The sequence below is a fragment of the Uloborus diversus genome, unplaced genomic scaffold (assembly GCF_026930045.1).
Source record: "Uloborus diversus isolate 005 unplaced genomic scaffold, Udiv.v.3.1 scaffold_1428, whole genome shotgun sequence".
Taxonomy (NCBI): domain Eukaryota; kingdom Metazoa; phylum Arthropoda; class Arachnida; order Araneae; family Uloboridae; genus Uloborus; species Uloborus diversus.
In genome coordinates, this window is record NW_026558130.1 from 1 (window position 1) to 9,542 (window position 9,542).

A 9,542-nucleotide genomic window follows, 5' to 3' on the forward strand; every position below is an offset into this window, starting at 1 on the left:
TTCAGTAAATTACCGCCCATTAGCCAGGGCTAAAGCATAAATACGTGAAATACACCGCCAGCTCAGTCATTTCCAGCCGAGGACTGCAGTTTCGTGCTTATTAGCACTCATCAGCCCGGCATAGGAAAGTGACTGAGCTGGAGATGGAAAACCTCTTAAGGAAGCCAAGAGTGCGAAACAAAACGGTAGCTAATATATAATTAGCAGACCAGACGAGTGACCGAAGCAATGGTTCGGTTCAACTCGAAGATTGAACGCGAGGCAAGGTATATTCAGTAAATTAACGCCCATTAGCCAGGGCTAAAGCATAAATACGTGAAATACACCGCCAGCTCAGTCATTTCCAGCCGAGGACTGCAGTTTCGTGCTTATTAGCACTCATCAGCCCGGCATAGGAAAGTGACTGAGCTGGAGATGGAAAACCTCTTAAGGAAGCCAAGAGTGCGAAACAAAACGGTAGCTAATATATAATTAGCAGACCAGACGAGTGACCGAAGCAATGGTTCGGTTCAACTCGAAGATTGAACGCGAGGCAAGGTATATTCAGTAAATTACCGCCCATTAGCCAGGGCTAAAGCATAAATACGTGAAATACACCGCCAGCTCAGTCATTTCCAGCCGAGGACTGCAGTTTCGTGCTTATTAGCACTCATCAGCCCGGCATAGGAAAGTGACTGAGCTGGAGATGGAAAACCTCTTAAGGAAGCCAAGAGTGCGAAACAAAACGGTAGCTAATATATAATTAGCAGACCAGACGAGTGACCGAAGCAATGGTTCGGTTCAACTCGAAGATTGAACGCGAGGCAAGGTATATTCAGTAAATTACCGCCCATTAGCCAGGGCTAAAGCATAAATACGTGAAATACACCGCCAGCTCAGTCATTTCCAGCCGAGGACATTTCATAGAAGAATGAAAGATGTTTAAAAAAAAAAAAAAAAAAAACAGCCATTGTACAGAGGTGTTCTTACGGTTTCTACGGCTGGGAAAAAAATATTGAAATAATGAAACCACAAGTTTAGATCTAATTAAGCCTTTAGGCCCAATTATTATTTTTTTTCCTTTCGAAGATGGAGACCTTCTTGTGGAGTGAAAGAAAAGACCTTCTTGTGGTGAGGGATGAAAAAGGAACGGAAGGAAATAGAAAAATCTAAGCAGAGAGAGAAGAAAAAAATTGAAAAATTATCTAAGCAAAAAGAGGAGAAGGAAATGGGAAAATCTAAGCGGGAAGAGGGGAAGAAAAAATGGGAAGATCTAAGCAGAAAGAGAAGAAAATGGGAAAATCTAAGCAGAGAGAGGAGAAGAAAATAGAAAATTCTAAGCAATAAGAGAATCGAGGAGAAAAAAAAAGAAGAAATAAAACGTAAAAAGGAATTTGGAGGCAAACGATCCGATCCTTGATCGTCGTCTGAACCTTCTGATGTCGAAAGCCTTTATTGTAGACATTTATATTTCTAATCGACAGAAGAACTTAGCCCATTGTTCGTGTGCAGGAGAGGAGGATGAAGTCGATTGGGCTGTTCATCTTTGTGACATATGTAAACACTGAATCTCATCTTACCCCACCTAGTGGGGTAACCCCACCCCACCATCTTACCCCACCAGGTGGGGTAAGATGGGGTTTTGCCTCGAAATTAAAACATGCCTCTAAACTTTTCAGTTTCAAGTAGGATATTGGGTTAAATTTTATACTTTTATAAGACAATAAAGACAAAGTTTTTGAATTTATTTACGAGTTTGGTTTGCCACCACAACTGATTTTTGGTTAAGTATATCATTTTGCTCCACCCTCCCCTACAGGCAATAGTTATGTGCAAAAAATTTAGGATCTTGTGAAATAATCACTGCTAATACTAAAATAAGTTTAGCCGTTTGCTCGGAACTCAAACTTGAGTGTTACGGCTACCAAATTTGTTCTATTTACTGCATGTGTTGGTTAAGTGTAATTTATACATAACTCCCAGTTAAAATAATGATAATATTGAATTTTTCAGGGTTGTCACGAGATAAAAAAAACTAAAGAAAAATTGTATGAGTTTTAGGAAGCCCTCATCCCACCTTTTTTAGAGAGAGAGAGTGGATTCAGCTTTTGATTTGCGTGGGAGTCATTACTTGATTGAAGCAATATGACCCCTATTGTAAGAGCATAATACTGACTCAGAAAAAAAGGGTTCCTGGGGTTTCTCACCGGGAAAATTTTCGAATTTGTAGTTTTAGATGATCTTTGGTAATGTTAGGGAGAAGAGAGGCTTGGTGACCCTCCCGCGGCAATTTTTTGAAATTGAAACTGTAAAAACGCAATTGCAGATTTTTTCGATTATGCCAGGAAAAGAGTGATGACTTAGTGTCCCTGCCCCAGAACTTTTTCAAAATTGTAGTGCTAAAAATGCAGTTTTAGACAACCTTTAGTAATGCTAGAGAGAGGAAAGGTTTCCATGTCACTCCCGTGGCACTTCTACGGAATTGAAACTCCAACAACGCAGATTTAGACAAAGTTTGTAATGATGGGTGGGAGCGAAATGGGAAGGTTGGGCGCTGGGAACATGGGGCGCCGAGCACTTTAGGCGCCGAGCAATTTGGGCGCCCGGAACTTTAGGCACCGAGCACTTTGGGCACCGGGAACTTAGGGCGCCGAGCATATTGGGTGCAGGGCACATTGAGCCCAATGTGCTCGGCGCCCAAAGTTCCCGGCGCCCAATCTTCCTAGACCGGAAGAGGGGGTGTCTCCCCTGGATTTTTTTTTTTCTTTTTTTTGAAATTAGTAGCTTTAAAAAGCTGTTTAAGACGATATTCGGTAATGTTCGGCAGAGGAGAGAGAGGCTTGGTGACCCTCCCACGGCAATACTTCAAAATTGAGACCTATAAAAATGCATTTGTGATTTTGGTTACGTTACGTAAAGAGGAATTGAGAGCTCGTTTTGGAAGGTTTTTTAAATTAAAATGTTGAAATCGCGATTGTAAGCCAACCTTGGCAACGTTAGGTGAGAATCAGTTTTTCAAAACTGAAGCTCCAAGAAACGTAATTTTAACCGACTTTCGATCACGTTAGGAGAGGGGGGGGGGGGTCGGAAGCTGTCCCACGGGACTTTATTGAAATTGTCGTTCTGAAATGCAGCTTTTGGCAGTCTTAAATAATGTTCGGGGGAGGTTCGTTGGCACTCCCCTAGAACTTTTTTGAAATGGTTGGTCTAAAAACGCACTTTTTAGACGATCTTTGATAATGCTAGGCAGAGATGTTCCGTTGACCTCCCGCGGCAATTTTTTGCAATCAAACTCCAAAAAATACAATTGTAGATTGTCTTGAAAAATGTTAAGAGGAGGGGGGGGGGGTGGATTTCTGGAAATTTAAGTGCTAAAAAGACAGTTTTACGCCATCTTCGACAACGTTAGAGACTGGCAGCTTTGCAAAATTGAAGTTACAAAAAGACAATCTTAGTCGACCTTTGATGATGATAGAGGGGGAGAGTTCTAAGAAGTTTTCTCCCGGACATGTTTCAGAGTTTAAGCCCCAGAAACGAAATTTAAAACTGTTTTTAATGATGTTTGCGAAAACTGCGGAGGGGCGGGGGGGGGGGGGGCTCTTTGTAAACATTTTCGAACTTGTATTTTTAAAAAGGTAGTTTTAGACAATCTTTGGTAATATTAATAAATTTATTCCAGAAACTCAGTTGCAGTTGAATTCACGGTTTCGCCGTGATTTTTTTTTTTTTTTTTTTTTTGAAATCGAGCCCTAAATCCAAAATTTAAGACCGTCTTTTATTATGGTAATAATGCAGAATATTTTATGCTCCTAAATAGTATTTTAAGATTGCATTTTTGTTTTGTATGTTACGGGAAAAAAAAAAACTTTTTGTCACTTTTATTCTAATTGTTATAAGCAGGGCTACCGAGAGCCTAGGTGGCCACCATTTGGTTTTTTTCACAGGATCCATTTCACATCTTTAGCTTAAGGATATTTCATACCCTCTGCACAAGTTCCTGACCCCGGGCTCTCTCCAAAGACCCGGGCCACTAGTTTCCGATTAGGCGTACATGACCTCTCGCCGATCCTAGTTGTAAGTTCAATTTCATAGCAAAGTTCAATTTCATAGCAATTGTGAACTCTCATCTTTTCTTTACTAATAATAAAGCTTAAAGTCTGTCAGAATCTCTGTCTGTCAGGATCTCTGTGACGCGCATAGCGCCTAGACCGTTTGGCCGATTTTCATGAAATTTGGCACAAAGTTAGTTTGTAGCATGGGGGTGTGCACCTCGAAGCGATTTTTTGAAAATTCGATGTGGTTCTTTTTCTATTCCAAATTTTAAGAACAAAATTCTCATAAGATGGACGAGTAAATTACGAAATTATCATTACGTGAAACCGTAACCAAGCCAATTGGCGAGAAAAATTCACCATACATTATTTGTAAATATGCTGGCAAACCAAAAGACCTTTTAATTTCCTATTATGGGCAAAGCCGTGCGGGTACCACTAGTTCATAAATAAAAGCATCAAAGGGACCAAAATTATTTTAACTTTTTAAGAACGCTAAGGTTTCCCTTCTGTTTTTTTTTTTTTTTAAATTAAGTAATTTATTACTTTATTTTTAATCGAATTTTTTTTAATGATACATACTGGCAGGCCAAATTCTAAAACTCCCATTTTTTGGCGACGGCTCAACCCCCCTTCAGCCGCGGGCTGTTGTAGCGTATGCGTGAAGAAGGGCTGAAACTGTGTTTTACGTATTTGTGCGCCACTGCTTGAAATACTATTTGTCGTTTACGAGAAAATCTTGTTCTACAATGAATAAAGAATGATGATTGCCATGGAAAGAAAAAAGGTTGCCAGTGAAATACAATGTTTATAAATCTTATCTTAAAACACGGAATGCGTTACGACAGGTAGAATTTCGAGCTCCTTTTTTCATCTTTATCTAAAGAACACCATCAAAAAAAAAAAAAACATTTATAGGGAAAACAAATTGTTCTTTCTAATGGTATTAACGATGCAAGGTGACAAACTTGAACTACAGCTACAGCGATTTGAAAATAGGCTACTTTTTACTTGAACGACTTTGACAGGCACTTAGGATGACAATGTCTGTTGAAAAATAGATATTTAACGTCTGCAACTGTAGTCCATTAATAACAAGTTTTCTGACTATAGAAGCACGAACTTTTGTTTGTTGTGTTGTTCCGATTTGATAAAAACCTATAATCCATGAAAAAAATTCTCCATCTCGCGCTTTTTCATGAGTTTACATGCGTGCTATACAAAATCTAATGAACTCTAGCTCACAAAAAAAAACCTGAATTATTTAATAGCCACACGTACTTTGAGCTCTTAAAATTTCAGTCTTCCAGTGTGATAAAATGCTCTGCAAATTTAGCCGAAACATCGCAATTTGGCACATAAAGTTGATCCGCTATTTTGGATTCCTTTTGGGGAGATCCTAGCGATCCTCAGAATTTGGGTTTCGGAAGCTGAAACTTTGCACATTTGAGTTTCAAAAGGCGCGTCTCTACATCTCTATAAAATTTCATCCTAATCGGAGAGGGTCGAGCCCGTCGCTAGGGGAAGCCTGGCTGGCTAGGGGTAAGTGGAGGAGCCGACGCATCCGCCATTTTGGAGCAAACTTGATTCAGTGCTTCGCAACGATAGCATGCTGCTGATGTTTACATTTCTTTAGCATATGTTAAATTGAGTCAAATGGGTGGTTGTTCGGCTGTCAATTGTGCAAACAGCTCCAAGAAAAGATTTCAGCTCTTCAGATTTCCAGCAGATGCAGAAAGAAATGGATAATTAATTTCCGATGAAGTGACTGGCAGCCTGGAAATGGAGCTCGCTTGTGGTGAGGTTAATATCGATTTATTTCTCATGATTTTACTATCACTACAGGCCCGGACTGGCCCGCCGGGCAACCGGCCACATGGCCGATGCGCCCCTACGCCAGAAAAATATTTTTTTTTTTTGTTTTGTTCAAAAATATTCTTTACAAAAATAAATTATCCGCCCCCTTTCTTTTTGTTACTAAAAAAATATTTTTTCCCCTTTAACTGATGAATTTTCTTCTCTCTTTTCCTGACACCTCGAAATTGTTAAGTACAAAAGTTTTACGGTAATATAAGTCTTTTATCACTGAGGAACCTGGAATTATTTTGCCTTTCTTTTCAAAATTTGTTCCTTTCTTCTCAATCATTGTCACTGCTCACTGGTGCGATTTTGAAGGTAATTTGGGGGTCAAAATCCTTGGAACAGGGGTCTTGACAAGTAAATCATAAATTCTAGGAACCGCTGATAGCTTACTCGATACCCAGAATCACCAGCGAAATTCTGGTGGAAATTTAATAGCGGCGATTAGGAGGGAGGAGAGCGGATAGACATGGAAGATTATTCAGCTTTTTTCTTGAGTGCTTCCTGAAAAGTAATTATCAGTTGTATATTACGCTACCATTTTTAATAGTAATTTAGATTTTGCCTCCCTTTTTCTCCGAAATAAAAATTGTATAGCTAGTCTTTGTAACAGTGTATCAGGACCGCAATATTTTCTACTGCAATTTCAATCATCAATTTTCTTGCTATCTTACCTCCGATTGCATTAACACAATTAACAAGCATCTAGAGGTGACTCATCTTTATTTGGCAGAAAGCAACATCCTGTAGCGCCCTTTTGCCTTCTAAAGAGCCCTGCAGATTTTTTTTTTCTTACACAGACAAACACCCCATACCTTTAATAGTTGTTGTTTTAACGCACAGGTGCGCCCTTCTGTCGTCATATTAAAGCGCCCAGCAGCCATACTGTGACCCCCCCCCCCCTCTTTTTTCAGGTCTTTAGAAGAATAGTTTTTGAAAGGCCCGTTTTTGCGATCGTGAATTTTAAAATCTTTTAAAAAGACAATTTAAGAAATTAAAAAAAAAAAAAAAAAACATTTTCAGAAAAGAGAGCTCTTTAAATCTAGAATCAAGACAAACATCCAATTCCTGCAATTGTTAGTTAGTCTGTAAGGGCCCTGTTGCGTTTTTAGATGCGCCCTCAGTCTTTTCAATTTACGTAATCTCGACAACTCGACAAAAATGTCTTTTTTCCATGGTTGCGGAGTCAGAGTCGAAGAGCCGGAGTCGGTCTGATTTTGGGGTGAAGGAGTCGGATTCGGGAGTCGAAGGTTTAAGATTTCAAGAGTCGGAGTCGAACTCTCTTTGGGGTAAAGGAGTAGAAGTCGAAGGTTCTAAAATTTCCGGAGTCGGAATCAGAGCCGTAGTCATTTTTTTTTATTCGACTCCGCAGCCCCGCTTTTTTCCTTGAAAAACTCCCCCCCCCCCCTCCCGATCTCCGTTTTTCAGGTCTTTAATGCCATTTTTCATACACTGTCGTACGCAACAAGTTTCTTGAAGGGTCCGTTTTTGCTATCTTGAATTTTGAAAAGACTTAAAATGACATTTTAAGACATTAAAAAAATTGTTTTCGGAGAAGAGAGTTTTTTTTTTCTAAATCTTCTCTTAACGACCAACATTCCGTCCCACCGTACCTGTAATCGTTAATTTTTAAGCAAAGGCACCCTATTGCGCTTTTAGTTGCGCCCTTCAGTCTTTTAAAACTGCCCTACAGCCTTATTGTAACTCTTGTCACTTTACACGACATTTATGTTATTGCGGCAAAAAAGTCTTTTTTTCTTCAAAAAACACTCCTCGCCTCCAAAAATTCTGCCCCCCCCCCCTGAAAAAATTTTCAGGGCCCCCAACAGGCCACTGGATAGCCCCCCCCCCCCCCCGCACCTCGAATGACTATTTTGTTAAACGAGTGGTTGTTGTTTGTTTTTAACTGCTTCAATATTTCTACTTTAATTATGAGTTCATTTGTTTAAATTGTTTAAATTTGTTTGTAATTATTATTAGTTTAAAGTTTTGAGCAGTTATGAGGAACTTTTAATCCTAATTTTTATAACAATGTTGAAAATATTTTCAACTTTTTAAATTTGAGTACACATTTATTATTTATTTTTTAAAAATATTCTTTGGTCACTCGGACCGTAGGTTTTTCTGTGGTGTGCCCCCCCCCCCCTACTGCGGCGTCTGCGGGTACGTAGATTTGGGTCTGCCCCAGAAGAAGAGGACCTTTCTAGAAAGATGTTTTTGCCATCTTGAATTTTGAGACAACAGAAACTTCTTGCAATTTACAATAAAAAATTTATTGACGAACTATGTTAAGTCAAGAAATGAGACAACTTTTTTCACTGTGTGATAATTTATTAAATTATTCCTGCAAACTTTATATTTATAACCTTTTACATTTTTGAGGGAAATGTCCGTTTTTCCATTTTAATCATTATGTACATATATTATTAATTCATATCTTCTCTTACCTGATTCCACAATCTTCATTATTGATTTCAGTCCATTTACTTATTTTGTAAAATTTATTCACAATTATTTATAGATTTTCCGTTTCTTGCAGATAGCATAATATTACGTTCTTATGTTTAGCCATGTTACTTTAGCTTTGGATGTGGTCATAATTTTGACCTAAAGAAAAATTTCTTGTAGACTATGGTACGCTAATCACGTTTTTTAAACATAACTATACAGCCGAAAAAATCATATTTTCCTTTTATTATAATAAGATATTTAATATTGTCAGTGGTGTATCGGGAACCAATACTATTTTAATTCGCTCAAAAAAAGCAGGAAAGTCCATGAAATGTAATCAGTTGAAGTAAAAATGTCATAAAAGCTTTACAGGTTCCGTTTGCAAAATTTATATTTAATTACTAGCTGCGTTGCCCGGCTTTGCCCGGTCTATTTTGAAAACAAAAATTGTGTCGAGTGACGTATATTCAACAATCAGGCATAAATAAAAGAAAAAAAATCATCATGCAAAATTTCCCCTCCAAACAATGACGAGAGATATTAAAATACTTTTAAGAAATTTAAATGAGAAAGATGAATTTAAAAAGCGTAACCATGGAAACACAAAGTAAAATAAGTTTCAGAATTGAAAATGAGAAAGATGGAAATGATGGATTCAAAAAGCGTTACCGTGGAAACGCAAAATAAAATGGTTAAAAACTTGAATAGAGAACAGATTTTTGAACTTCATTTAATTCGCTTGTAACTTTTTTTCTAATGGAGATAGAGGGTTAAACTTCCGACCATAGGTCGAGTTAGATCTGGAGTAAAAAAAGGTAGCTCTTTTCAATGGTGTCAAAAAGAAAACTGTAGGACAATTCCTTCAATTTTTATTGATAAATTTAATGAAGACAATAGTGCCTAAATTTCAGCTAAGCCTAAACAAATTCAAGCTAAAAACGTAAATAACTCCCGCCGCAATTAAGTTAGAGCGTTGGAACAAATTGCGTAGAACGCGGAAAATTCTTCTCTTTCCAACGATATATAATGTTACTAATTGCGAGTAATTTTTCACCCCCATATTCGGGAATTTATGTGAAAATTTTCCCTAAATTGGAATAAAAAAAGAACTATTCATCGAATTGTTTTCGAACTTGTCTGCAAACCTTCTCAGGACTTAAAGGAACAAATTGTGAAAATTTCAGCAAAATCGGCCGGGTA